The sequence below is a fragment of the Nothoprocta perdicaria genome, unplaced genomic scaffold (genome assembly GCF_003342845.1).
Source record: "Nothoprocta perdicaria isolate Ctin4 unplaced genomic scaffold, notPer1 scaffold_15, whole genome shotgun sequence".
NCBI lineage: Eukaryota > Metazoa > Chordata > Aves > Tinamiformes > Tinamidae > Nothoprocta > Nothoprocta perdicaria.
The window spans coordinates 1,577,655-1,604,864 of NW_020454649.1; the positions used below are offsets into that span (position 1 = coordinate 1,577,655).

The following is a 27,210-nucleotide window of genomic DNA, read 5'->3' on the forward strand; positions in this document are numbered from 1 at the left end:
GGAAAAGTTGACATCCGGAGCAAAATCTTTAGTGCAAAATTAATGTATGGGTCATTTCTAATCCAAACATTTGATTCGATGAATCAGTCTACCCTCTCTGAAATGAAGCATATAACTCTTCCTGCTGCAAAAAGCAAGAGTGGAAAAATGTGGCAACTAAATGAACAAAACAGCAACAAGAAATAAGGAAAACACTTTTAAATATTGCATTTTCAAGAAAAATACATTGCTGAAAAACATTGCTATTCCAGATGGAAGTCAGGAGCCCAAATTTTCAGTTATAATAGCTGCTTCTAAATACAGGCTTGTGTGCATCAGGAGGGGCCTAAGGAAAACTTGGTTTTGTTTTATTTTGTCTCCATACCATATTGAGTTCTATCAGTTGATAGATACTTACTTGGCTTTCTTTAAAGTGATTGAAAATCTTATTCCTTTTGAAAATGAAGCATTAACTGATGGCAGTATTAGCTGATTCAGGAAGATATTCAAATTTGAAATTTGGTCTTGGCAATTAAGTAAAAAAGATTTTCCACAGTTCTGTTTTTAGAAAAAAAATATTTTCAAGYCTACCTATATGATCTACTACCAGTTTGGAATCTCACACAGCTCATAAAATACTTTTCAGCACACCTCTGAACATCAATGCAATATTGAAGGCTCCCAGATAGCATCACAAAAAAATACCAGTAATTTTCAGAGCAACGGGCACCATGAATAAGCAGTAAATCATTATTTTCAAAAGGTCATTCAGCACAATTGAGCCCTGCTATCTTACATCAAAACGCATACAGGATGTTATTGCTAGGAATGCTAGATGACATTCAAAGCAAAGCTTGCTATAAAGAGAGTACTATGAAGGTTATTTTCAGTAACTTGCCATTTAGTTCTGTTAATGATGAGCTGCACAATATCCTAGGACATACTCTTCATTTTGGTTTAAACAAGAAACAGCTTCATCAAATCTTTTCATTACAAAAAGGTACCTGAAAATAAAATAAATTCAAATGTCACTGAGTTTATTGCAGAACCAGATTTAATTTCGAGAAATCTTAAGTTATTATTTCTTGGCTAGAATTAGATATTAGTTATTATTCCATGTTATCTGATTTAGAGTACCTTCTAAGAATTCAGTTTAAGTTTTGTATTATATATAGTATACACAGCTCAATGAAACAGACTATGCAGAACAGTCAACCAAAATCAAGGTGAAAACATAAAAAAAAGAGGAGAAAATGTGGGAATGGAAATATTCTGTATTTGTATAGGCTATCAAATCCCGTACTTTTTAGCTGTCTTGACCACCTCATTCTCTACATTGCAGCTCAGCATGAACAATTCTAGAGATGTGAAGGATGGATTTTAAGAGAGGGAAAAATATTTCCATGACCAAGTCAGGGTTTTTATGTTGTGTATCAAGAAATAGCTTGGAGCAATAGCAAGAAAAACAAGAAGGTGAATGCATGCAGGATACCATCTCTGGCACAACAAAAAAGGAGGAAACAAAGAAAAATCTACTGATCTTTGCAGAGAAGGCTGATAGAAAATTCTTGAGTCTATGGTTTGCAACAGATTTCTTGTCTAGAAGGAGTGTTTGGTTTTTTTTTGTTTTTTTTTTAAATGTACAGAAAATCATTAGGGATCTTCCACAACATTTTAAGAGAATCTGTTAGGAGGAAAAAATTAATTCACACCACTCATGTCCTGCTCTAAAAAGATTCTCTATCAAAGAAAAATACCAATAAGAGGCATTTGCTCAGGGCTCCTCCTGCTGACAGTTTCTTTATACARCAGTTTCTGTCTGGAAGCTAGCGACATGTGCCCTTAGAGGAACCCGGCAATGCACATATATTTTTAAAAACTTACCATATAGGCCAAACTCTTCTATTCTTCCAGCAGTGATGCAAATTAAAGGCTCCTAAACAAATATGAATGTAATCTAGTGCATTACAGCATCTGTGCTTTCAGGATCCAYGCTCCGAAATGTATCTGCAACAGTATTCCTGATTGGGGGCAGATGAAAAAAATCCATTAGCTCAGAAAAAACAACTTGACACATCAGTTCAGTATTTAATCTTTCTAAAATGCAAAGAAAACGTTTGGTTTATACTGACTTCAGGAGAGACTTAACATTTTTTGTGAGAGTGAAGTACTTGAGTTGATGGGCCCCACTTACTTAATTTTTCTGGATCATTTAGCCTGTTCCTTCTTGTGACTTATTGTTAGCTTCGTGGAATCTATCTGAACAATATACTGCACAATATATACCACACCGTATCTCATCAGCTTATGACTTTTCATTGCTGCTATATTTTTCTATGACCTTTAAATGCATTAAAGGTGATAAATAACACAGTTTATTCATGGAGAACTATACATTGGAAACTTAAATGCACCTTATAATGAGGGTAACTCCCAGTTCATCTCCTTGAACTGTTTTACAATTGAAATTTGGTGAGAWCTTAGATGGAACCTACATTTAAGTTTATTGTTATTCCTGTGTCCTAATAAGCTTTTGGCTGCTCTGTAATAAAGCTTGGGAAGGCTTGTCAGCATAGAGCCAAAACCTGCAAATATTTGGTCAGGCTAATTATGTCTTGCCTTGAAAGAGAACAAAAAAATCACCCATTAAAGAGTGGGAAAAAATATGTAATCACTGTTTTTCTCATTAAGCTACTACTATTTATGAGCTATTTACTAGAGTTGTAAAGGGGGTTTTAATCTTTTATTTGCACAAACAGAGGCTTGCACTCAGGAACTGCTAGGTTGTAGAAGATATCGGGTGCCACATTAAATATGACAGGAGTTCTTACTCAGGGCCGATTGTGGGCACGTGCACCTATTGCATTTACCTTTTGARGTCCCTTCAAAACCAGGTTGCTGACCCTGTGGTTCCTAGTATCAGAAAGGAAGGAGAGGAGAAAGGAGTTATGCTGGATTATACACATGCAGAAAAACCTCTCAATCCTTAACCTTTCATTTCTATCATTGATAAAAGGGGTCAGAATTATCGATTCTGAAAACAAGAGTACAGAAGGAAAATATGAAAATGACAACCTTGATGGATATTATTTGTTACTGCAGTAACAGGTTTTAAAAATTATCTGTAGTTGGCTACCTATACAAAAACTTCAAGATATATCACAGATTTGGSTATTAAGAGTAATACTTATTCTTAAAATGTCCTTTATCAGATCTGTATTGAATAATCTTTACATTTCTCTGAGAAAGGATATTTCATGTCTATGCTCTGAAAGGAAGTCCCAGAACAAGAGTCTCTCACGCACATGTCACAACGCTACCCCTTTCAGTAGCAGGTATTGCACGACTCAGGTGAACACCATGCTCTAGCAGAGCCCAGAAGCCTCAGATCTCAGTCTCAGTTGAAATTGTCATAATAATGTYGGGAGATTTCAGCTGTCTCTCTTGACATCTTTCCCTACTGTCTTTTTTCACTGTGCAAAATAACTGAAAGGCTTTGAAAACATTTTTTAAAGTGCTATAGTTCTGAAACACCTAAAGATAGAAGCTACTTTCCCCCAAACTCCCCCTTGGCCTTCCACCTCAGAAGCCACTTCTGCTGCTTCCGAGAGGGCAGAGAGCAAACCCGCTGCCACAGCGGCTGCCGCTCGAGCCAGAGCTGCAGCTGCCGCATCCCATGTCCACTCCACTCTCACCCAGGGACTGACACGGAGAGCAAAGGCAGTCAGTGCCACAGTGGCACAAACTGTGTTTCTAGCACCCAAATGCTCCCCAAGCCCCAGGGTACCACTCTGTACATAACCCTTCCAGAACTTAAACAGAAAGCACATGTTTGAGATAGAACAGCGCACATGAAAGTAACGAGGTTCCTGCAGGAGCGGGCTCGCTTGTTGGCTCCTACAGCACCAGTGCCCAAGCAGGACTGCTGCTGTGGCCCCCTCCCTCCTGCCAGCAAGTGACCAACCGGGGAAAAACCCCCTTGCTTGGGGACTAAGGGACTGCGCTACTGCAGCCAGACCACAGAATCAGGACTAGTAAAATTTTGCCACTGTTCTCCACAGACTAAAACAAATTAAGAAGATTTTCCTGAAAAGTATCAGGAAAAGAAAGCTGCTGAGCAGAAATAAAGAAATACTGTCACGTTCCTTGTCATGACTGTTACACTCTAATGACCTGCGCCCTTGTCCCTCTGCTCCTTCCTCCTCGAAGTCACCGTTTGAGTTGTCATATTTAGATTTAACAGGTAGGTATCAAGCAAAACACCATCTATGAAGTATTAGAACAAACAATAAGACACCATTAAATGGAATTTAATGATAAGACTACAAACTAATTCTGTATATGCTATTTTAAAGTAATGTAGGGTATTTAAAGTACGGTGGCAGCTAATGCTTTTGTTGCAGATATCTATGTGCAGCCTAGAAACACCTCTGCCTTTACTATCACCAGTGGACAGTTTTTAACATCGCAATGAACTCTGTTTATGATTGAGCTACGTGATTCTTATACAACAGATGGCAAAAGAATATATTCCTATATTCCTTTGCCATCCTTCAAGGCAAAGATTCCTCAAACACAAAATTCTGTTGCTCTCACTACTCTTCAGCGTTTACAACTTTCTCTTAGATTCACTAGAGGCTTTTTCACAAAACTAAGCCAGATATACAGCTTTTGTTATGCTCAGATACCAGCTCCTTTCTAGATTGCTCAATATTTGTGCTTAGAGCTGCATTCAAAACCCCTTTTTTCCATCCTGTGCCTACCCTTTATAAGCTTCTACTATAATTCTTTGATTTTCCAGGCTTATTTCTAGCATCATTGATTGCTTACATTACAGAACAATGTTTTCTTAGATAAATACACTGGTATGTATGATATACATATTACTTTTACACTCCTTGTTATTAACATCTATGGAACAATGTGTTCATGCTCAGATGCACACAACCATACTGATTGCTATGGAACAGGACAGATTCTGAAATGYGATTTTCGCAAGTATTCTGCTGAGGCTTTTTGGTTTTCAGCTTCTCTATTTAGGGGTAAAGTAACATGTAATACCAAGTAATGAGTAMTATGAAAAAAGGAAATAAAAAACCCCAACAAACACTCAAGTATTTGAGCCAGATTCTGAAATCACTCATTTTTGATGATGCACACAATGATACTGCCAAGATAACAAGCTTCACAATAGTAGTCCTGCTTCAGTAATATTTTTTTTCTAGAGCATTTCATGGGTTCAGGTCAGAGACATATGAACTTTCTTCTGTAGCTGAAGATTTGTCCACAGACAAAAGAAAATCTATTTGTTTCCGCTATATAGGAAATGACTCTGGGTGGCTTTTCAGGTAAACTGTTTGTTTGTTGCACACGCATGCATCCCCATTTGTCTACCCACACCACTCCCATGTTGTTCCATGAGTTTCACAGATCCTTYCCTATTTTTATAATTTTCACAGTTGAATACAAGCACCTTCACTTCTATCTTCTGAATTAGATCATATACTATATTCCCCAGTCTCCACTGAGGTGCCATGCATTRGGCCAAGATGACACAGTGGGCCTCTCTAGATGCCAATGTTGTTTTCAATACTGAAATATTTAGTAGCTGGTGGTTCAATTTATGTAGTTTTAGATAAGCAGGAAMGCTCAGTAAACCATAGCAAGCTTTCTTACACTCCACTGGTCCCAAAGGTTCTTCGGCAGGCATGACAAATTCAAAAACTGATAAACAAAATAAAACAGCCCTTCACATTCTCCTTGAATAACATTCACTGAAAAAGAATGTTCAGGTAAGAGTTTTGAAACTAAAGCAGGCTTTCAATTCTTTATCTTTCCCATAATTTATGAGACTTTTAAGAATGTAATTCTTTTGCCACCTGGATTTAATAGTCCTGGTATGATTTGTGAGAAATTTCAGCTGTTCCTTATGGAAAACGCTGGACATACTGGAACAAGGTTGCCCTGCAGCAGTAGTTGTGTTCTTTACTTTTAATTCTCCTTTGAACAACCTTCATATCCTACTTCCTAACTACTTTCCTTACACAATTTGCATATTATCTTGTACCTGATGTTCTAGAGGAGGTCTAGCAACTGCTAAAATCTTCAGTTGAACACTTGATTTTTTACAGCTTACATGTAGTGTACATGCACGTGTGGAATGTTTGTGTCATATCCACTTTTTAAATCAGGCTTCTGTTGTTAGCTCTATACACCCCTGACTGAATTAGTGAAAGTTTATATTATATTCTTATTAGAACTGCTGGAGAAGACTGCTGCTGGTTTTTTTTTTCCTTTTCCAGACTTACTGTTAATTTCTTTTTAAATTTCTTTAAAACAAAGAAAAAAGGAGAAATATTTTACACTTCATCAGCCAGCACTGAATTCCTGTAGCTATGATGGCATCAGAGGCAACAGAGACAAGAGCAGTTTAAAATTCAGCCAACCAAGTCATTCAAATTAATGAATTTTATAATAATGGCATTCAATTCTACTTAGAGTCCTCCGGCACATTTAACCACCTGTCTCAACTGAGCTTTATTTTTATGGGTTAGTGATCTTAAAAACTTGGAGCAAGTGTCTTGAGAGCGCCTTGCATTGATTTGGGTAAGCAATTTGGACAGGCTGATATTAACTATTTAAGATCAGCACAGCTTGGTGAATTCATAGACTCTCCAAGCCCTGTCATAAGAGTTACTCTATTTTTTATTCCTCTCTCACATTAAATTCTACTTGAACTCAGTGCAACTCCCAATAGGTAGGAAGAAAAAAGCCCCTGCAGTCATCATCTTGATTATTGCTGATAGTTTAATGGCCCTCCTCTTCTTCTCATAAACTGTAATTGAATATAAATGTACTGTGAAAAAAGTTAAATCACCTGATGTTTATTTTCTTCATATTTTTCCTGTTGCTCTGTCAGTCTCTTTTTGCATCTTTTTCAGTCTTTTTTTTTCCCCTCTGAATTAAGGACCAAGCAAATTAATTAGCAAATAAAGATATCTACCTCCTTGTATATCATTCCAAGTCCAGCTAAATACAGTGGTCATCTTATCCTGTATGATTACAGCATAGTAGCAAGACAAATAAATGGTTAAAAAAGCAAAGCAAGATTTCAAGATTGCCAAGAAACAGGTTGCTTTCAAATGCCAGATTGAAATGCATCATTCTAACCACATGGTTGTCCATAACACATTATATAACATTATCACATCACCAAACACAGAAAATTTAGAGATAACCTTGCATAACACATCTTTTCATACAACTASTGATAAATACCAAGTTTAAAAATCAGAAACTGAAAGTCACCAAATTAAGATGTCTATTCTCAATATACAATGAAAGAAAGTTTAGAAAATTCAGATTCCAAAGCCACACTGAATGCCACTTGTTAGCCTTTGCTGACTTAACGAGCACAAGGTACAAGAAAGCCAATATACACTACGCACAGGAAATGGAAGTCATCTCTATGAGGATAAGCATTGAGTGCATTCTGGGCTACAGCACTTCTGTAGCACAGCATCCGTGCCCATTCTCTCCACAACAAGGAAATGCCAAATCACTGTCATCTCTCTGAAGGAATCTATTTTGTTACAACTGTTATTTGTCAGTGTAATCACAAGTTTCTCGTACCTCTTTTGACTTATGATGCTTGGATATATAAATCTTGCTTAAGCTTGCATTCATGCGAGGAAATACTGACCTATAGAAGTACAATAGATAGTGTTTGTGTTTGTATCCTTTGCCATACCCTTCTGTACATTTTCCTATTTCTGAAATCAGACAGTGCACAAAAAAACAGTGGGATTTATGTCTACTTTCCTTCATACATTTAAARGACAAAGCCGTTTTCCAAAGGACCAGAAACATTTGATCCTCATCAAATGATCATCACTATGTTGCAGGTGTTACAAATTCAGYTCAGAAAGCCCCTAGTCTGTAACATGTCTTTGACACCGTACATCCCAACATACAGCCTACCTTGCATCAGATGGATTAAGGGCCAGTTAACAGCCAGCTCAGCAGTGTCACATGAGGGGTAGGTTGGTAGCAGCTTATTCTCTAATCCCCAGCAATAAACCCATCTAACTCCTTAGTCACTGTGTCTTTTGCTTCTGTATCGAGTCTCAAGCCTTGCCGACAGAATTACTGAGTGCCAGCAACCTACTGGAAGAAACTAAACCGAGCCCAATGGCCTGGCAGGCTGTGTTGCATTGCTCTATGGTACAGCACCAAGAAACTTCACTCTCATTTTTYCCTTCATATCACTAAGTTCTGTTGGCAATTTCACTTCTTCCTTTCTAATATGCAATTTCAGTGCACTTCAATTTATTCTGTAATTGCTCCTAAACTGCAGCTGACTGGAATAAAAACACAAATAAAATAACCTGTGAACTTGCCCTTTTATCAGTACKTCATTTTATCAGTACTTTTGCTCAGAGCTTAGACAGCATAGGGATGGACTAATTAAGACTTGAAAACAATAGAGTGGACACAGGAAAACTTTGGTGAATTTAAAGAGTGAAAATTATGAAGGAGTTTTGTTTCTCACAAATTAATCAATTATGAAATCTATGCATTAGCTGCAATGGACTTTGAAATGCTAAACTGACTCATGGACTTGACTCTAATTTTTTTTTTTTTATTCCATTATAGTACCAGAAAAGAAACATTTAGATTTCATATAAAATTAAATGGTTTAGAAGTTATGCCTTGAGAAAATAAACTTTTAGAAAGTTTGGAAGAGGTAAATCTGTTGCCTGACACATATAATAGCTTCCTGGAACAAATCTATTGACAGCTAATCAACTTTATTTTTAAGCAAAAAGTAAAATGCTCATATATTCCATACAGCTCATATGATCGTGCAAGAATGAGAACTGCATTCCACTGTTAGCACTCAGGTACCCAGAACTCCCTTAAGAGGATGTACTCTGTAAAGTATCCTACTTTAACTGGCAAATAAGGGTTTTCTGAAGTTTCCATTCCATAATGGACATTCCAGAATAGACAACGAAGCAGAACATGCTCCTTGTCATTAGCATAAGAATACACTAATAAGCCTATATGGATATTTATCAAAAGGCTACTGAGCATATATTGCAGACATGCCTCCATGGCAAAGTTGATTTCCAAATGTAARATATCAGCAATGCTGAGTTCAACGTATCCTAGAAAATAAAAAGTGCAAAATTGGCATTACACTACTATTATTTTTATTCATCTTCTTTTCCAGTCTACAATGATTTGATAACTCCTAGGATGTGCAAAGTGACTTTTTTGGTTCCTTAGCAACTACCAGGTCCCCACAATAGTGAGCTGAAGAGCATAAATGGAGTTTGCTGCTTTTTTACTTAATGTCATTCTTTACTTTGGTTATACGGAGTTCAAAGTACTCAAAAAAAAATATACACAGGAAATTCTGTGAAGGAAACAAAGACATGGCCAATCCAAGAATCCTACCATGTCCTCAGAGTCCTAAGAGCCCTTGCAAGATGAGAACAGGAAGGAGACACCTGTAGGATACTGGAGCACAGTTGAGCCCATTGAAACTCAGAACAAAGACAAAAAGAGAATAAAAAAATAAAAATCACAGCTTAACTTGCAAAACTGAGAGCCACCATTACCATCTCCCAGATCTGGGAGATTAAACTAACAAAGGAATTAAATATCTATCTAGTAAATGGCAAGAAGTACTTTTTATAGGTGTCTATATTGAAAACAAAATCAAATTAAAAATTAAAATGTTGAAGCCAAGAACAGGTTGGGGAACCTCAGCATCACTACCTATTTTAAGCACTTCCACTGTACTGGGAATGCAACTTTCTAGGCCTGGACTATTAAGTGCTCAGCAGGCATGTTGCCATCCTCCCTGGTGCTATAGGACACACAAGCATGGTAGCAGCAGAACTGAATGAGGATCAGTCTGGAATGAGCACCAAGAGTCACACTTGGGATCTTCTTGGGGGATGTGATAGTGGGAAAACAGAAGTTTTTACAACAGATGCCAATTATTGAAACATAAGAARTGACCACTGGGAAAACACGTGTCACACTTGATTTGTGCAAGAGGAACAAAGTTCAGTGGAACTCAATTCAAACACTGAACAATATAAACCTAAAAATGTAGGGAGGGTGTCTGATACAACCTGGAAAATATTCAGTCTAGGTATGTTACTATAACATAAAACAAAACTGTATAGCACTATATAAAGCTAAATTGTGCTCTGCTTCTCAGAGGGCAATGAGAAAAAGGAAGAAACAATGGACTTGTGCAGAAATTAAATGTCATCTCACATGTCCTTAACTGAATTCAGATACTTAATATCAAACATGACTGAAACCATTGATGGCAACTGGTGTATTTCAGACCTCACGAGGKGAATATAGTTTCAGACATTCAGATCCCAGTAGATGATTCCAGTAATCCGGGAATACAGAGAATTATAGATCAAAGTTCATCTTGAAACTCTACTGAACAGAATATAGAAAGGTTTGCATACATGATAAAATACCTTAGCATAATATAATCTTTCAGGAGATTAAGCATATGTTGTACCACCTGGAATTTCTGCCTACTTTCTAAGAACAAGGGTCATGTTGAAGTCTAGACCAGAAGATGCRGTCCCACACACTACAGTGAGTAAGCCTGGATCAAATAGAATTTTCCTGAAGGTCAATTCCTACCATGAAAAGAAAGCTGAACTATGATTTTACATGGAAACTCAGCAGCACTTTAATATATAAAAATTTTCAACAATATAGTTCCATTTTTTTCCATGACTAGAGGATGAACAAAGGCCAGTACTCAGCCATAAACTTGGGATATGCTCATTCTTTTAAATCAAATCTGTCACATTTTTTGCTCCATGGARGAGTTCTGTTCTTCATCAGGTATTACTAACTGACTTGCCAGATATGCTAAGATTATGAAGTCATTACATATGTAAGACTCAAAAATATAGCTYGATTTTTTTGTTCTTTTATGAATTTTGTTTGCTGGATCATAAAGATCATTGTTTGGTTTGCAAACCTGTGAATTTACAAACTAAGCAAATCCCTAAGAAACAGCTGAATGTGAATAAATTTTCCTAAGTTATACCTAYGTCATTCAGCTATGTTAAAAATACACATTCCAGAGATATGCATTATAAAAACCTAGATGAGACAAGAACGAGTGCTCCTATTTTACTTATTTTTTTTGCACCAATTACACAAAATGCTTACCTATAAGGTGATTTTAATACTAACTCTCTAAAAGTGTATTCTAGAAATCATTCCATTCTCCCCTCCTTGGAAAAAGGATCATTAAATCATTGTTATGAAAAATATATCAGTAATGCTGGTATGATCCTAATGAAACACAACAGCATTCAATAATACCATGTGTTTTTTTCCATTTCTTTGATCTTTCCCCTTTGCTTTTTCAGCTTTACATCTAACATCTACCTTTTGGAGTGATTCTTTTTACATTACAATCCTTAATATTTCATAGGAATATAAGCGCCCTTCAATTTATACAAAAATTTAAAAATCCAACAAAATAAGGAGCATGAAACAGCCAACGTTTTTTGTCCTTTTGCCAAAATAAAAAGAAAAGGCTTTTTTGGCTTTTGGCTTTGGCAAAGAAGCTTTGGCTTCTTTGAGCAGGCAGAGCAGCAGGAGACTTTTCTGCTGCAGGTCACCCAGGCTTGTTTGTCACAGCAACACCTCGGTGGTGGCTTCTGCCTAAACTCGAGATCCTTGAGAGMGCTCCCCAGCACAGTTGTATCAAAAGACAGACAACCTGTAAAGTGGCACTTGSAATTTACTGGTAGTAAGAGTAAAGACTTAAACTAAGAGAAATGAAAGGTAGGCCGCTGTAATTAAAGGTAGTTCCTATCAGGCACTTGCAAGGCAGACCTCACAAGTACATGTACCAAGGCAGAGGGAAGACAGTTTCTGTCGCCTACAACCTCATTCTATTCCCCACAATTGATTCATCTCACTGCCCGGTTAGCTTTCTGCCTCATTCTCCYTCAAAATAGTGATCTTCCAAGTAAACCTGACTTGCTTTGGTAAGATCCACTTTGCTGTATATTTATGGAAACAGACAAGCGATGTGTGCAACAAAGTGAAAATTGCCCGAAATTCAATCTCTCAGAAGCTCACTGCTGTGCTGCAGCTACCGCACGTTGATCTCTTCTGGAAAAGCTCTTGCAAGTATCAGGAAAGATAAGAAAAAAGAAAGAAAAAAATGTCAGCAACACCTTGAAGGGCTCGAGAGGAAGAGCTTTTAAGCTAAGACGAATAAGAATCAACATCATGTTAGCAGCTTGGAAAAAGCTGTATAAGTTGCTGTACCAGTAGACAAATTCTAATAAGGCATTAGATTTCTAAGCATGTTTCATATCAAATATCTCCTATTCAGAAACTCTGGGCAGTTTGGCCTAAATCTGCTCTATCGGGCACTAATGCAATTTTTTTCTTAATTCCAAAAGAAGATTGAGGTTAATGCTGAACACTTTTGAAAATTTCAGTTTAGGTATTTGTAGAAGCCCAAGCATAATCAAATAGGATGGAGTGCTTATATAGCTAATGAAAGTAACCTGATTAACCCAACATCAGGGAGGTAAAAGAGAACAAGGTTAAAAAAAGAAAAAAAGAAAAAAATCAAGAAGAAACAGCAATCTGAAAGCAAGCTGTTTTGTGAGGAGGAAGGAAAACGCAATCAGATCTCAAGAAGTGTTTGTTAAAGAAAAAATTCAGTTATGATRACATCCTTTTAATGGCAGTATTCTGAGGACAATAGTGTTTATTTTCCTGAAGTCACTACAACTCCTTTTGTTGCACACTACTACACTGCAATATAGCAATGTCCATATATCTAATTAATATTTTGACAGAGGAACATAGCAGAATTATTACCCTTCTGTTTGGGGTACAAAGGCCACGGACCATCCTTAAAGCTGTGTTAAAAATAAAAAGAACTGTTCTCTGATTCATTTAGATTCATTGGGATTTGCCAGAAACTCAAATTCCACTTCAAAACAGTCTAGTGAGCTACATTCTCTAAATACAGCTGCAACTGTCAGGCAACTAATTTCATTCTTAAACACTATGTTTTTGGTACGATATGTATGACGGACTGTGTGATAYGTCATTGAGGTTTTGTTTTTCAAAGAGAGATTCTTGTTGCTTATTTGGAGCTGTGAGCAAATTCTTCATAACTTGCAGAGCTTTCATTGCAAAAATTCATTAAACATACTAAAATAAATTTGAATTTCAATAGCTAATACAAATATACTTTTTTGTCTGAGTGACAAAACCAGAAATATATTGGATGTTTTTTCCAATTAGTAATTTTTCCAATTATATTTTTCCAATATAGCAGTGTATATTTAGTTTCATTTAAGACTCAAAGTTATTAATGTATCTTTTGAAATTCAATAAAGATGCAGATAAGTTTGTCATGACTTCATGTTATATGAATAAATACATATAAAAAACCATTAGAACCAACTTTGAGGGTGGTAATTTCCCATTCTTGAAATTTCTAAGGAAGAGAATATTAGCACAAATTCATGCAAACTAATTCATAAGCTACTTTTCCAGGAGTTCAAATTCACTTCATAATGTTTAGAATAAGTATAGATTTCCTTGATTTATTATGTATTAAAGATCCAGAAATGCAGATACATAGTAAAATCAGTACCAAAAAACACCCCCCACACAAAACCACRTAAGGAGAAAACATGCTCACATTCTGCAATTAAATCTCAAAGTTCTAGCAATTTTAGTATGGTGCTGGACATGTACATTATCACTTACACAAGTTTTATTTTACAATAAGGGACTTTTAAAAGTATTTCTGACTATATGGAAGATACTAAAACACACTTTTTTTTTCCCTTGTTGGGGAGCTGATGTCAATGTGCTCCTCAGCAAAAGCCCATTAAAAACACTACCATGTACACAGCCCATGATATATGCCTCTCCTATGAAACTCCTTAATGTCATTTGGGGCTCAGAAGAGTTTTTGTAACAGACTGATTATGGCTTTGGTAGCACCACAATTTGAAAAGTATGCAAATGAGTTATTTAACTGAGCAGCCATTTACTTATGGAAAAGCAACATAACTATAAAACTGATACATTTGTTAGTAAATGKGGAAACCAGTAACTAGTTTCACAGTCGCCCATTTAATGGGAGTACTCAGCTAACAAGAGGCAATTCTTCAATGTTTATAAACGCAAAACCACAGCTGCAATCCTTCACTGGAGGTATCATAGTCAATTATTCAAGCAATTCCTAATTTATGGCACTGCTGGTTCAAAACTGGTTACCCACCTGGCCATAAAAGCCTTAGTGTCAAAAAACACTTTCCATGACCCCAAACCAAAGGGATTAATTCTTTTCTTCTGGTCTATTTCAAACATATTATCACGTCTTTCCAAGGGAGCACTGATTTTAAATCAGTGCTTTGTGCTTCTTCCCACCAATGRCTGGAAGCAGGAGGCTCCGTTCAGTGCCACTGCCCTGTCTGGCAGCTCATGTAGAACACATGAAAACATCTCCCATGTGAGCTCAGCGGGGCTTGTACACTGTTTCCTCAAAAAAACTGGGAGAAAAGGAGAGAGCTTTCCTGCAGAGATGAGCAGTTTGGGCTCCGTTCACTGCACCCTCCGTTCTCTTACACTGCTTCACAGCTCATGACCAAGCAGAGTTAGTTGTGCAGAATTCATCCAGAGTCAAGATCCAGGAGAATTCGACTCRGACACTACGGGTGCATGAATTTCATAATTCCCCAACTCTAAAGGGAAATTTGCCCATTTTCCATTTCCACAGGTCCCCGTGCAGCACTAGGAAAAACATTACTTGCCCAGCTATATTTTTATTAGTCACACTAACTATATAGTTATGATTTTTGAATTCAAAATTCAAATGACTTTTGAATTACATCACAGCCAGAAAATTTGAGTTATTCCAACTCAGTTAAATCATATCACCAGACATGAATGTCAAAGGAAACGTGCACTGGACAGAACACACTTAAATAATTTGGTTTCAGATACACTCAGCCCCCAAGTAGTTCTAATTTTAACACAGGGAAAAAAATAATTAATGCTACTGTACAGTGTTAACAATTCACTGCTATAAATACATTATCTTTACATAGTCTAAAACGACTAAATTAAAGCTTTCTTCTTTTCTTAGAGTTAGTATTCAAACATCCCTATTTTCATTTCTCACTCCTCAGGAATCCCTTTGACTTCCCCATCATAACACTTGTTTTTACCCAGGACTTACCAGGCCTAACATCAAATAGTGCATAAAGTCATTCCTGCATCCTAATAAAATACACAAACAAATTTGAAGATCAGCTCTTCAGTACTTAAGACTGCGCCTTCTTAAACACTGAACACTTAGAAGTTCTTTAATAGTAGACTGACTTTCCGAGATGAGTAAAGAGTTTCTGTTGCTGTGTTCCCATGATGGACACTGCACTATAGTTTATCATCACCAGGGTGCTATAGACCTTCAGAATCTATCACAAGGTAATAGTATCAATCACGAGTCCATAAAAACTTAAAAGTTGGAATCCATAAAGCACTTAAACCAACTGCCTTATGTTTTTACATATAGTAGTTCATTTACATGGGTTTTATAAATGCCAGCTATCTATAACAAAAGTGTGAGTGCCATCCGTGTGATATTTCACTCATTCACTAGGTCACTTAACCATAGCAGCACATTTCAATCAAATATATAGTACGTACATCACAGAATTTTATGGTATTTGCTTTCTCTCTTCAGAGCATTTATATTTTTCCCCCMCACACACACACTGGAAAAAATGCCAAAACAAAATGGTTACATAAAAATAATCAAGCCTACCAGTTAACATTTCAATCTGTGTACTGAATGCATAGGAGCTGACCTCAGAATACATCATTCAAATAGCCACCACTCAAAGCACAGCTATTCATTTATCATGAAACAGCAGCTTGTAATTCAAAGTAGATTTCACATGTTTAGACTGAGCAGCATATATATGTTTTTACCTCTTCCTAAAAGAACATATTTAAGTGTTTACAAACGCAAAGTGCAGGAGCATAACTCTCAATTACATCTTACACTACCATATGTAAGGCAAGGTAGTTTAAGCATAGCTTAAGTAGGCTAAGCACAGCTTTTGTTTCCTGAGGCCATGGTCAAGGGCTCAGCAGCCTAATTTTCCCTGGAAAGTGATCACACTTCAGCCTTTGGAATGGCTTTGAACCTAAGGTTCCATTGAAAATAACCACAAATTGATGGCTCATTTTATGTAATAGAGGAATTATGGCAATACTGAATCTATATTAAATAAAACAGAAAAATTTCTCACATAAGTTACTTGTAGTTCTTTTAAAGAGCCAAATGAAATTAATTTTATACTTGTTTACTTTTGCTTCTTTATATCTTTCACTGACATCACTCAGAGTTTCTAATTCGAGGACATGTGGGCTATCAACATAGCAACAGCCAAGATGTTTTGCTTTAGATTAATGAACCACTCTTAACAATCTAGCATTATCTCACATTCAGCAGTAACACTGGATAAATTTAAGCATGCCTGATTTTTTTTCCTCCTGTTCCTAGAGGTAATATCTTAAGACCTGAGACTTCAATAAGCACAGTAGAGAAATGAAACTATTACAGCAAACCTATATATTTCACATTTAGTTACCGTTTAAATTCTGCATGCATTTAGAGCCTATAAGCTAGAACTCATGTACTTCAGTTTCACGGAACTCACCTCTATTCCACAAACTAGTGTTTTGTATCCTTTCAAAATACATCTGTGACAAATTATATATTCATTTTCTTCCTCATAAAGAGGGGCAAATACAGGAGACAGAACTGAAAAGTCATATATAAATAATATGCAAGTTCATCATTGCTCTGGTGAGCTGTCTTATATCAAGATCTCAAGATTCACTGTCACATCATATATACCTGGGTATATTTTAACAAACCTAGCCAAAAGTTATTAACATTCTGCCCTTCAGAAGTGGCWCAGATCAGCTAGAGGACAAGCTTGCTTCTTTCCTTTTTTTTTACCATCAATTTCAGGATCTGGTTCTCCCATGCAGCTAAGATTATTCCATTCAGAGTTGCAGCGCAAGTGGGAAATGCTCTAGATTTACAGTGCATAAGCATACATATTAACAAAATACTCTTTTGAGTAAATGTATAAGCAAAAATGCCAAAAGCATCTCAGAAAAGATCTTCTAAAAACCTTTCACCTTTAAGAAAACAGACTGTCAAACTATTCACAGATACCTCTTATCTAGCACAAGCAAAGCTAGTGACACCCAGTACTTTCCTTCCTTCTTACTATTAATTCCTCAACTACATTAGGAAGGGGAGAGCATGAATTCCAGCCTAGAGGGAACCCTCCACGCCTGCTCCTCCTAACCCGCTCTGTGGCTGCCTGCTGGTGTTTCAGATAATCAGAGAAACCTGAGCAGGAGATTTCCAAGTTAATTTCCAAGAGCTTGATGATTTATTGCCCGAGTCCTCCCCTGTGAGGCCAAAGAGGGATGAAAAACAGGTGTAGGAAAAAATGGCAGCKACCAGAATATGAAAAAAATAGCTCTGGGGGAGCATATGAAACAAACACCTATGGACACTGACACACTAAGACAGTAAACGAACCTTTAGATTAGCAAACAGATGCACCTTTTTCATTCCTATGTGGAAGTAATTGATCTTAGCATCTGCTATTCTCCYCATTATAAATAAATTTCCTAACATCCAGGATCTTCTCCAGAAGAACAGTTAGTACCCATCAGCACGACATGGAAGTCTTTGTATAGAGCTGCATCTCTAATAATTGTAGTAGAAAGTTTTATTTCTGGTGRTGTATTGAATAGGTTTAAATGAAATTATCAAATTCCTAGGCTGAAAAGAACATTGTATTTGATTTAACAGATATAAAAAATTACAGGAAACTGTGGCTTTTAATAAAGAATATCAAAAATCATTTAACATTGATCTGTATATTTTAAAGTAACATTTAAAGAAAAACAAACAGTGCATGAAGACAGCATACAGAGCTTACACTGGCTACTATATTCTTAATGATATTATATTCTTTGCCAAGAAGAGAAACAGCCCCAGACAAGTACCACGTGCCAGCACCCGCCAAGCTAGGCACAAAGTGCGATTAAGGCAGGTAGGTTATTTTTGTGGCTCAAGTGGCCACGCACAGACAGAAACCAGCAGCCAGCAGGAACCCTGTCAAAGCTCTTTACTAGCGAGAGGGAGGGAAGGAGGCAGCGCAGCTTGGTGGCTGCGTTAGGGCAGTTTGCCTGTTGGGCTCCTGGCTGAGATGCAGCCAGCTGTCGGAGCCSGCTGCCTCCCAGGGCTGCTCTGCCTGCGGGGAGGGAAGGACTCRGTTATTGAAGCTGGTTGCAAACGCTGCTGCATATCGGCCCCAGCCCACACGGGCAGGGCAAGAGGCGAAGCTAAGCAAGGAACAAGTAGGCTCAGGCTGCTCAAAAGACTTCTTTCAGGATCCCCRCAAGGGACAAACCTCCACTGTCACTAAAGCCCATGAAATCAGACTTGCATTTTCATTCACTCCCCACTACTTAAACTCTTATGAAAAGCTATAATTTCCTCAACCAATTACCTGAAACCCCAGCAATAATAAACCCTAGCAATGTGACTACACAACCAAACAAATGCCCCCCGCACTTACTAAGGTGAAGGCAGAAGAGCGGAGGGAGGTCACACTAGCACTTTATGTGATGCACTTTTAGGTGATGCGAGATAGACATAAACGCACATAAAAAACACTCAGTAAAATTAACATCTGTTAATTTTRGATGAATCTGTAGTTTTAAGATAAACTGTCAGATCTGTCTTTAAGACCTTTTTCATCATTACTCACAGCTGAGATTAATTGTAAGTACTATAAAAAAAGTCAGTCAGCAAAAGTTTTCAATTTCATTTAAACAGAAAATTTTGTTCCCTGCTTTAAGTTTGACTGAGACCTCCACCAGCAGGGGAGGAGTTTAATTAAGCTTCATGCCAAGAAGTTCTTAATAATTAAAAATCACAGGGTCAATTTCTAACTCTTTTTCCAGGGTTCTTTTTCCATGTCATTACCTTGAATTTCCCCAGCACTTCACTATCTGTGTATTCGATAAGATTAATAAAAATACTGCTATTGCTTCCCAAATTATGTGCATTTCCTAGCTATAAAAATTAAATCAACAAAGTCTCTCAGCTATCTCTTTATTTAGATTTAATATATTTTGATTCCCTGCAGCCATTTTCTCTCAATAGTTTCAACCATGTCCCTGACCGTTGTGTTGGAACCAGAAATCAATTTTGAAACAAAATTGAATTTAAACAGAAGGTTGCTGTTTTGCACTGAGAACATAATAAGACAGATACCTTCTCCAGGATGATCATTCACAAATGGTGTATTGCTAACATGTGTCTGATGTAATTTGGTGTTTTCTTATATATCTCCGAATTCTACATAATCATGGACATAGATGTGTACCATAGGAAAATGTTGCAACAAAGCAAATGAGATGATAAATGAAGAAGAAATTAAAAAAAATCCAGGATGTGTTTAGGTACTACTGCCGTCAATGCAGTATATAGAAGCTCACAGACCTAGACAGATTATTTTCCATGAAAAATATCAGGATTTTTCATTAACTATTTTGTCTTAAATTTTCAAGGAACATTTTGGATTTTCAAAACAATGAAAAAACAATCATCAAAACAATGCATTTTGCAAAGTTTAAGAGCCCTAAATTAAAGGAGCAAAACAAGAGGAATAGAATTAGACCGAAATCAACAAAAAAATAGAATTGTTTTGGATATTGCCAGAGTAACATTCACTTTTAGTCTATACCACTGTAAGCTATATGGAATCTGATCCAGAAAAAAAGAATTCTTCCTGAGGTCTTTCGTATTGATGTATTTTGTTAGAATGCATAGAACTTGACTCCATAAAATTTGTTTTTCACATTAAAGAAAATGAAATATTACCAAAAAAACTAAAGCTCCAAATCTAATATAAAGCACTTTAAATTCTTGCTTCTACTTTCTTTTCTTAATGGAGTCATTCTGATTATTTTAATATGCTACTATTGAATACATCCACCACATCTGGCAGCATAAATAAGAGATGAATATGAATACGCCTAAAAACATGACATAGCCTGTGGAATGTTGATTATTCTTTAAATAAATCACATAACTAAAAGATAAATAAAAAAGATTGAGACAGTAAAAGCAAACATAGAAAATGTGTTCAAGTTCAGAAAGTCAGAATATTCAGAGAAAAATAGCTATAAGTGCCATGGCAGACTGAAGCTTACAATCAGAGAGGAAAAAACATTACCAAATAAGAAAATTAAAGAAGTGTTGAAATGAAACCTGAGTCATGCCATAAAAGTAGTAAAATACACAGACAAAATAAACATTATTCCAACTTGTTCATAAAATACTCAGAAATACCCCTACAGGAAAACATTGTAGTATATGTTCCTGTATAAAAATATGAAATCTAAAGGCAAATCTAGTTTCTTCTTCATTGAAAAGGAAAACAAATATTGCAATCATAAGAGTTAAGTATAGATGGTAGAGATAAAACAAGAACCAACCCAAAATGATATCAATAAGCACCAGTGATTCAAAGATAATATAACAGGAAATCAGTAAGGCAGCAWATATTAGCTGGTATCTGGGTAATTCCTAACACTAAGCAAGCTTCTTCAAGCCTCACAGTCTGTGATTTATGTATACAAGATAACACAAAGTCAATCTGAATTTGCAAGCATAGTTTGGAAGTGATTCTGAGCTGCAGCTTAAGCTGCCCTGTGTCACTGTCTTATGGGACAGTGGATCATTTGGCAACTCTGCCCTTAGCATTTGAGCCTGGGCTGCCGACATCTCTCAAGTTGTCTCCTGCTGCACTTGTTCCTTGGATGCATGACAGGGTTTCCCTGCTGCAGCCCCTAGGGCACAAACACACAAGCCCAACTAGCCTTAGCAGGGCTCAGAGTGCAGCCTCTGCCCGCAGACGCACAACCTCAAGCTGGGTTTCTTTTGTTTCTTTCTCATTCTGCCTTTCTACTGTACTGTCTTTTTTTTTTTACCCACCTTTTCCATTCCACCCATAGTTCTTATTGAGTATGTCACCTATCTCAAATAACCGCATTTTATGATAAAAACTTAATTTCATATCATCTGTATATAAGTTACAGTATAGTGCTGTGAAGAAAGAAAAAAGATATTCGTTCCCAATGTGCGATTTATCAAAGCACACACATACGTGATTCACATGATTCCTTTGACTACAGGGACTATGGAMATCTCAGATTGCTGCACACCGTTTACTCTGTGACTGAGTGCTCCAGTCCAGGTACATGGTACAGGTAAAATATTCACTGTTTARTGCTCCAGCAGTAATAGAGAATCATGGAGTCAGTTGTTGTGAAATTTGGTGTGTCTGTCTTTTTAAATCTACTTTTTTATTATTGTTACCACAAAACTACGGTAATAGCTATTTTTCAGGGTTCCCACCCAAACATTTCTTTTTTTGGATACTCGGATGCAATATCCTACCTTTTAAAAACAATTTAAAATTCTTTTTTTAGATATAGGTCACTTCAACTTTCCGCATTTTCCAACAATAAAATAAGGTGACATTATTTCTCTGCTTCACAGCACAATGGTTCTTTAAAGTATTATTTTTAGGTCAGCGAGTCACAAATGAAAAATTTCTGATCTAATTTTCTGAAGGGACCCAAAACTTCTAATCCCCTGATATCAACAAGCACAAATGGCATTGCAAGGGGCAGGAATTCYGCAGACAGGAAGAAAAGACAAAGCACTGGATGATATCTGTCTGACAGATATTAAATCCTTTATGAATGTGTACTTAAATCAGGAAGTATGTGTTACTCATGTAAGTGAATAGCATTCATATAAAATATTTCCATATGTCTAGATATCATTATTACTTAATTTGAACTACTCAATTTACATTTATAAAATATGTAACTAAATCTGATTCTAAACTTCCGGCAAAATATCAACTTTGGAAATAATGAAAATACTACCTCCATAGCTTAGTACTCTTTGGCACAGCCACATTGCCCTACAACACCTTCTTCAGATTCTGCAATAAAAGAACTAGGGGAGAAAAAAATTCCATGACRCCATAAAGAGAAGTAATCTGCTTCAGAGAAGGAAASAAAAGAGCCTTTAATTACAGTAGGTTTTGTGCCCACAGAACGTAACCAAAGTATTGGCCAAAGAAATRACATAGGATGTTATGCAACCCATGTTTCGGAGTTGCTTATAAACACGGTCCAGTTGTATAATCCTAACTTTCCCAGGCAACACTGAACCAACACTGGTAGAGAGAACTTGGGCCTTTCAGCAATCAACTCATCTAGTACAAATRATAAGAAAAAGTATGTGTTCAAACACTTGCTTTTTCCTTTTCACAAAATGTATGAAAAGCTAAAAGTAAAACCAAGAACACAAAGCAGTGGAGAAAGTAAACTAATAACCATAATTGAGAGAAAAACAGAAGTCTTACTAGGATGCAAAAATCTGTATTTTCTTTGATACCGAGAAAACTATTTTTTCCGATAAGACAGGGATATTTATTATGATGAGCAAAAAAAGACAGTACAAAAGATTTTCCCTCAGCTGTATAATTGGTTATATTAGTAATTTACCTGGATCTGTATTCCCTGCCAAGTGGCTCAAACTTTTCCAATGTTCTTGCCACTTCTGTTCAGARTGAATAAGACCTACAGATAAATTTAAAAAGTCACTCTCTGACCACTGTTGGGAGAAAGGTAGATTGGTTTAATTAATTAGATTCTCATGTCTCATGGTATCAGTCCAAGTTTAATTATCTGCTCCGCCAAAGATTTCCATTAGGATCTTGAGCAAGATTGCATCTAACTAGTCTAGCTTTTTGTTTATCTGTGTTACACAGCTAATCAGCCTCAAAAATGAGAGTAGAATGAAGAAATGTGGTCTCTCTATCCACTCTTCTACCCACACAAACACACACCCTCTTCATTCATTTTGCCAAATCAAGTGTAATTTTCAGTAGATTTAGTTAACCCATAGGCATCTTTCCATTTAGTGTAACAACATTTAGAAACTTCAGATGAAATTTGCAGGTGAGAATTTAAAAAGGTGACACACTTGAGTGAAGAAAGGGAAATTGATTTGCAARTAAGTGACCTATCTGCTTAAGCAGGTTACAGGAAGAGATTAGTTTATAACAGAGTTGCTGACCACCACCGACTAAGAATAAACATTATAAATATCAGTCATATAACCAGTTCTCTGTCCTTTCTCAAGATTTGCATTGACTAGTCAATATCACCCTTTTTTTTTCTCTGTAGAGAAGATTTTTGAAGAATGATCCKACTAAAAAATTAGAAAGATATATTTAGTAGCTAAATGCCAGTTGATTTCTATTCCTCCCCCACCACCCCCAACACAGCAGACAATTATCCTGCCCAGATAAGTAGTACTGTTTTCAGTAGTATGCCCTGTATGTAAGTAGCTACTTGAAACATGATTTTCAAAGCCGGGAGTGCAGTGCCCATTTGAATCGCAACGGGCAGGCTGCAGGTACCACCAAGAGTCCTTCATTTCAGAGCAATTACTACATAAATGGTCAGAGTGACTTTTTTTCTTCATGCAAAATGAAAAAAAAGAATTTTATCTGTTTTAAGTACTAAAAGAAACTATGAACTTTATAAAGTCTGAAGGGGCAAAAAACCTGCCAGTGAGTGGATAAATTTTTAAAGCTCCTTTTATTGTTTTGCAGCTGGTGCCCTTTGCTGAAGGATATTTCCTGTGCTGCAAACTCTGAATAAAAACATTTTATTTTAAGAATGCAATTAGAAACACATCTGTTCTACTAGGACCTTTATATTAAGGAAGCTCTCCTCAAATGAGTGAGAAATTTAACAACAACACGCTATTTTCACCTTGCATATAACCTCTCCTCCTACCTACAAAAAAAAATCCCATTTACAATTGTGATCCCTCAGCTTGACCTAACAACTGAGGTTTCATTAATTTCACTGGGCTTTGGACACAAGCAAGCTCTTTTATCAGATTTTTTTTCTTCCCTCTGGACCTTCAAGGAACAAAATTTATGAGGAGCCTGGACTTTAGCGGTAGAGCTTAGAGAGACTTGTTCCTCATCCTCACAGAAATTCAAATGGATCACAGAAGATTACCRGCTACTACGCACAAATTGCAGTTCACATTATTTTGTACTTTGTATAGAGTAATGTGCATCACAGGATATTGTTTCCGAAAAGCTGCCTGGGCAGCAAACTTCCAATCTTAACAGTGCAGAAGTGCATTTACGACAGAGGAGCCTTAGAGAGGCTAGAGACTTTCTAAAAAATAAGTTTTAAGATTAATTTCATAAGAACATTGGAAAACAGGTCAAACAACTGCAACCATGGTGCCAAGGGAATTCTGACTCTCAGGAAAACCTTCCACTACTATGAGAGAAGTAACAGGCATACTTTTGCACTCAGTTTTGCTGACCATCCTTTATCCTTAATCAAAGTTTTGCCAGTCTCATTTGGAGGAATTCAATTTTGCTGTATAACAGCTTTAAAGCACAGACCTCAAAACCACTGCGGTAAAAGGAAGACACAATACGTGTTTAGCAGGGTTAGAGAAGATGGCTTCCTCTGATGCCATCTCACTTCTGGCTGAGGCTTCCCTTGGACTTGCAGGCCAAGAAGCCTCATGGCCTGCCATTCTGTCCATAGGCAAGTGCCAGCAGCAGCTGAAACCTGGAACTGATTTCAAACTGGCTCTCCTCCGTTCTATTTCCAGTCAGTGGATTCCTGTTTCAGTCGGGTTACAGAAGCTAGTAACTAAACATTACTATTATGAACAGCTTCCTGATTATCTCTCAGCTACTGTATGCTTCCTATTCAGACAGTATAATTGAGTGTGTAATTATTTTGTGCCCACAYTCCTAATCCAGTGACACAAGCTAGGTTTAAAAGCTTAAGTAGTTGAGCAAGAAGCCATCAAAATTGAAACTCCATTTGATGGGCATGGCAAGCCCAAAACTCTACAAAGCATCGGGAGATATAGGGAGATGGGCACAGCAAGAAAAAGATATCTACACCCCATAAAGAACATAGGTAATATGAGTCTTCACACTCAAGCATCTTTAGCTTAACAGAAAATATAGCACATAATAGGTAGATCTCCTTTCTCATTACGTTGGTGTCAGTCAAGAATCAAACAACTGAACAWAAAATAAACAAGTAAATACAAAGTTATCATTATTTTCATTGCTTACCCACAAGTCAAATGATTGCAGTTGAAGTTCAACTGTCCAAGTCTGCAATAATCATTAGCTGTGTGAACTCCCCCGTTCAGACTTCTCACATTAATGTTCCTAAATGTTCTTACCTCTTACTTTATGCCACTATTGCATAATCAAACAAGCATCAAACAAAATAACTCTCCAATTTTCCTTTTGGTTTACTATTAGGAGAACAGAGTTGAAAGTCATCACTCTACTCTTTTCAGCTACATGCATTTAGCAAAATATGTTATCTACATGTGAAAGGAAAAGGGTAATCCTGTTTTCTTCAAAGACTCCTTTATCTTTTAAGAAAGCGCATTCACAGTAAAGTTAAACACTTTAGGAACAGGAGCCCCTATTTCRGTACTACTGACCAGCTACTGTTTCTTTTCTCATCTTTTACTTCRGCAATAAAATTTTAGCAAAGAAAATGTAGGTTTATAGACATGCTCGAAGTAACATACGAATACTAGAGAAATGACATGAATTACTATCCCAACTACCATTTTCAACTGTTTGTAGGAATTGGTAATCTGTGACTAAGCGTAATATGATGCAGTCCAAACAAGTAATCAAAAAATGCAAASAGATATCCTGAGATCTAGTGGCCAAACACAGTTTGGAAGTGACCACTGGTCAAAATACAGATTTTCTCAGTTGGCCTCAGTTCTGCCTGCTGCTGGATTACCTAATTCCCCAGAGGAGGCTTAGAAGGAGGCCTTCCAGAACCTGCTGCCCCAGGAGGTTTGATTCAATCGGCCTCAGCTATCTCTAATTGAAGGGAAGTCTCAGAAGTTCCTTCCAACTCCAGTTGCCTAGGCAGTAAAGCCTAGGAAAAAAAAAATCAAATACTTTTTCATAAAAGTTTTAACTAAAAGTATAACCATAAGATGCAAGCCTCTTCTTTAACTATTTCACCTACTGGGCAGCCTTTCTCCCTCAGAGACCTTTCTGCAAGACTAAGCTGCCAATCCTCCTCTTTGACTTTAAAGAGCTTTTTCTCTCCCTTATATAAATAGATCACTGCAGACTCCCACAGAGACAGGAAACCATTTACCTGTACAGACTTACAGCACAGAAAATCCAAATCTCAGCAAAACTAAGAGGCTTCATTTTCTCACACCCTCTTTCCGTACACAAATCTAGCCCTTCTGCAAGCTTCCTTTGTGCCTTGCACCCACAGTACCAGTCTCTCACCTTCCAGCAAAGCAGGCTATTATATTCCAGTTCTGATTCAAGTAGGTGCTCAGTCAACCACAGCCTTAACTTCACTAAACCACAACCCCMCTTCCTCTCAGCACTTTAAACCTTCCGTTCTTACTGAGCAGCAGAGCTTTATAGCACACAGGTGTGGTGAGTAGTATGCAGCTGGTAGCAACTCCTTTTAATCCATTAAATGGATCACAGGCTTTCTTAAGTGGGATTTTAATCGCAATAGCAATAGAGTGTCTTCATTGCTTGTGACTGAGATTATCGTTCTTACTGAATAGTAAAAATGTGAATGGCTTTTCTGCTTGTCTTTTTTTTTTTTTTTTTTCACACTTCCTGACACTCAACCTACGCCTTTAGGTAGAAGAGACTGCAGTCCTCTATGATCTAGGATATATGGCCAAGTAATATATAAATAGATTTTTTACTTTTTTTATTGTTACATTACAAMATCCTCAACATCCACACTTTGGAAAATGGCCTCATATAGAGCAGAAAGCTACTTATTTCCGTCACTGCAGGATAGCAGTTGTTTTATCCATACTTTGGCATAGGAAGCATAATGATCAATTTTATTAATGCATCTCTCCAAAATACCTCTCATTACAACATTAGTCTAATGATCAGATTACACCCAAATTGG

The 27,210-nt window shown here is 36.9% G+C and overlaps 1 long non-coding RNA gene across 1 annotated transcript; it reads right to left on the reverse strand.

Annotated features, from left to right (window-relative positions):
• LOC112943462 lies at positions 1-26,628 on the reverse strand. The gene is made up of 3 exons (XR_003248584.1): positions 26,556-26,628; positions 1,864-2,000; positions 1-983 (listed from the first exon to the last, which is right to left on the reverse strand). It is a non-coding gene; the product is annotated as an uncharacterized LOC112943462 (long non-coding RNA).
• Positions 26,629-27,210: the final 582 nt, after the last annotated feature.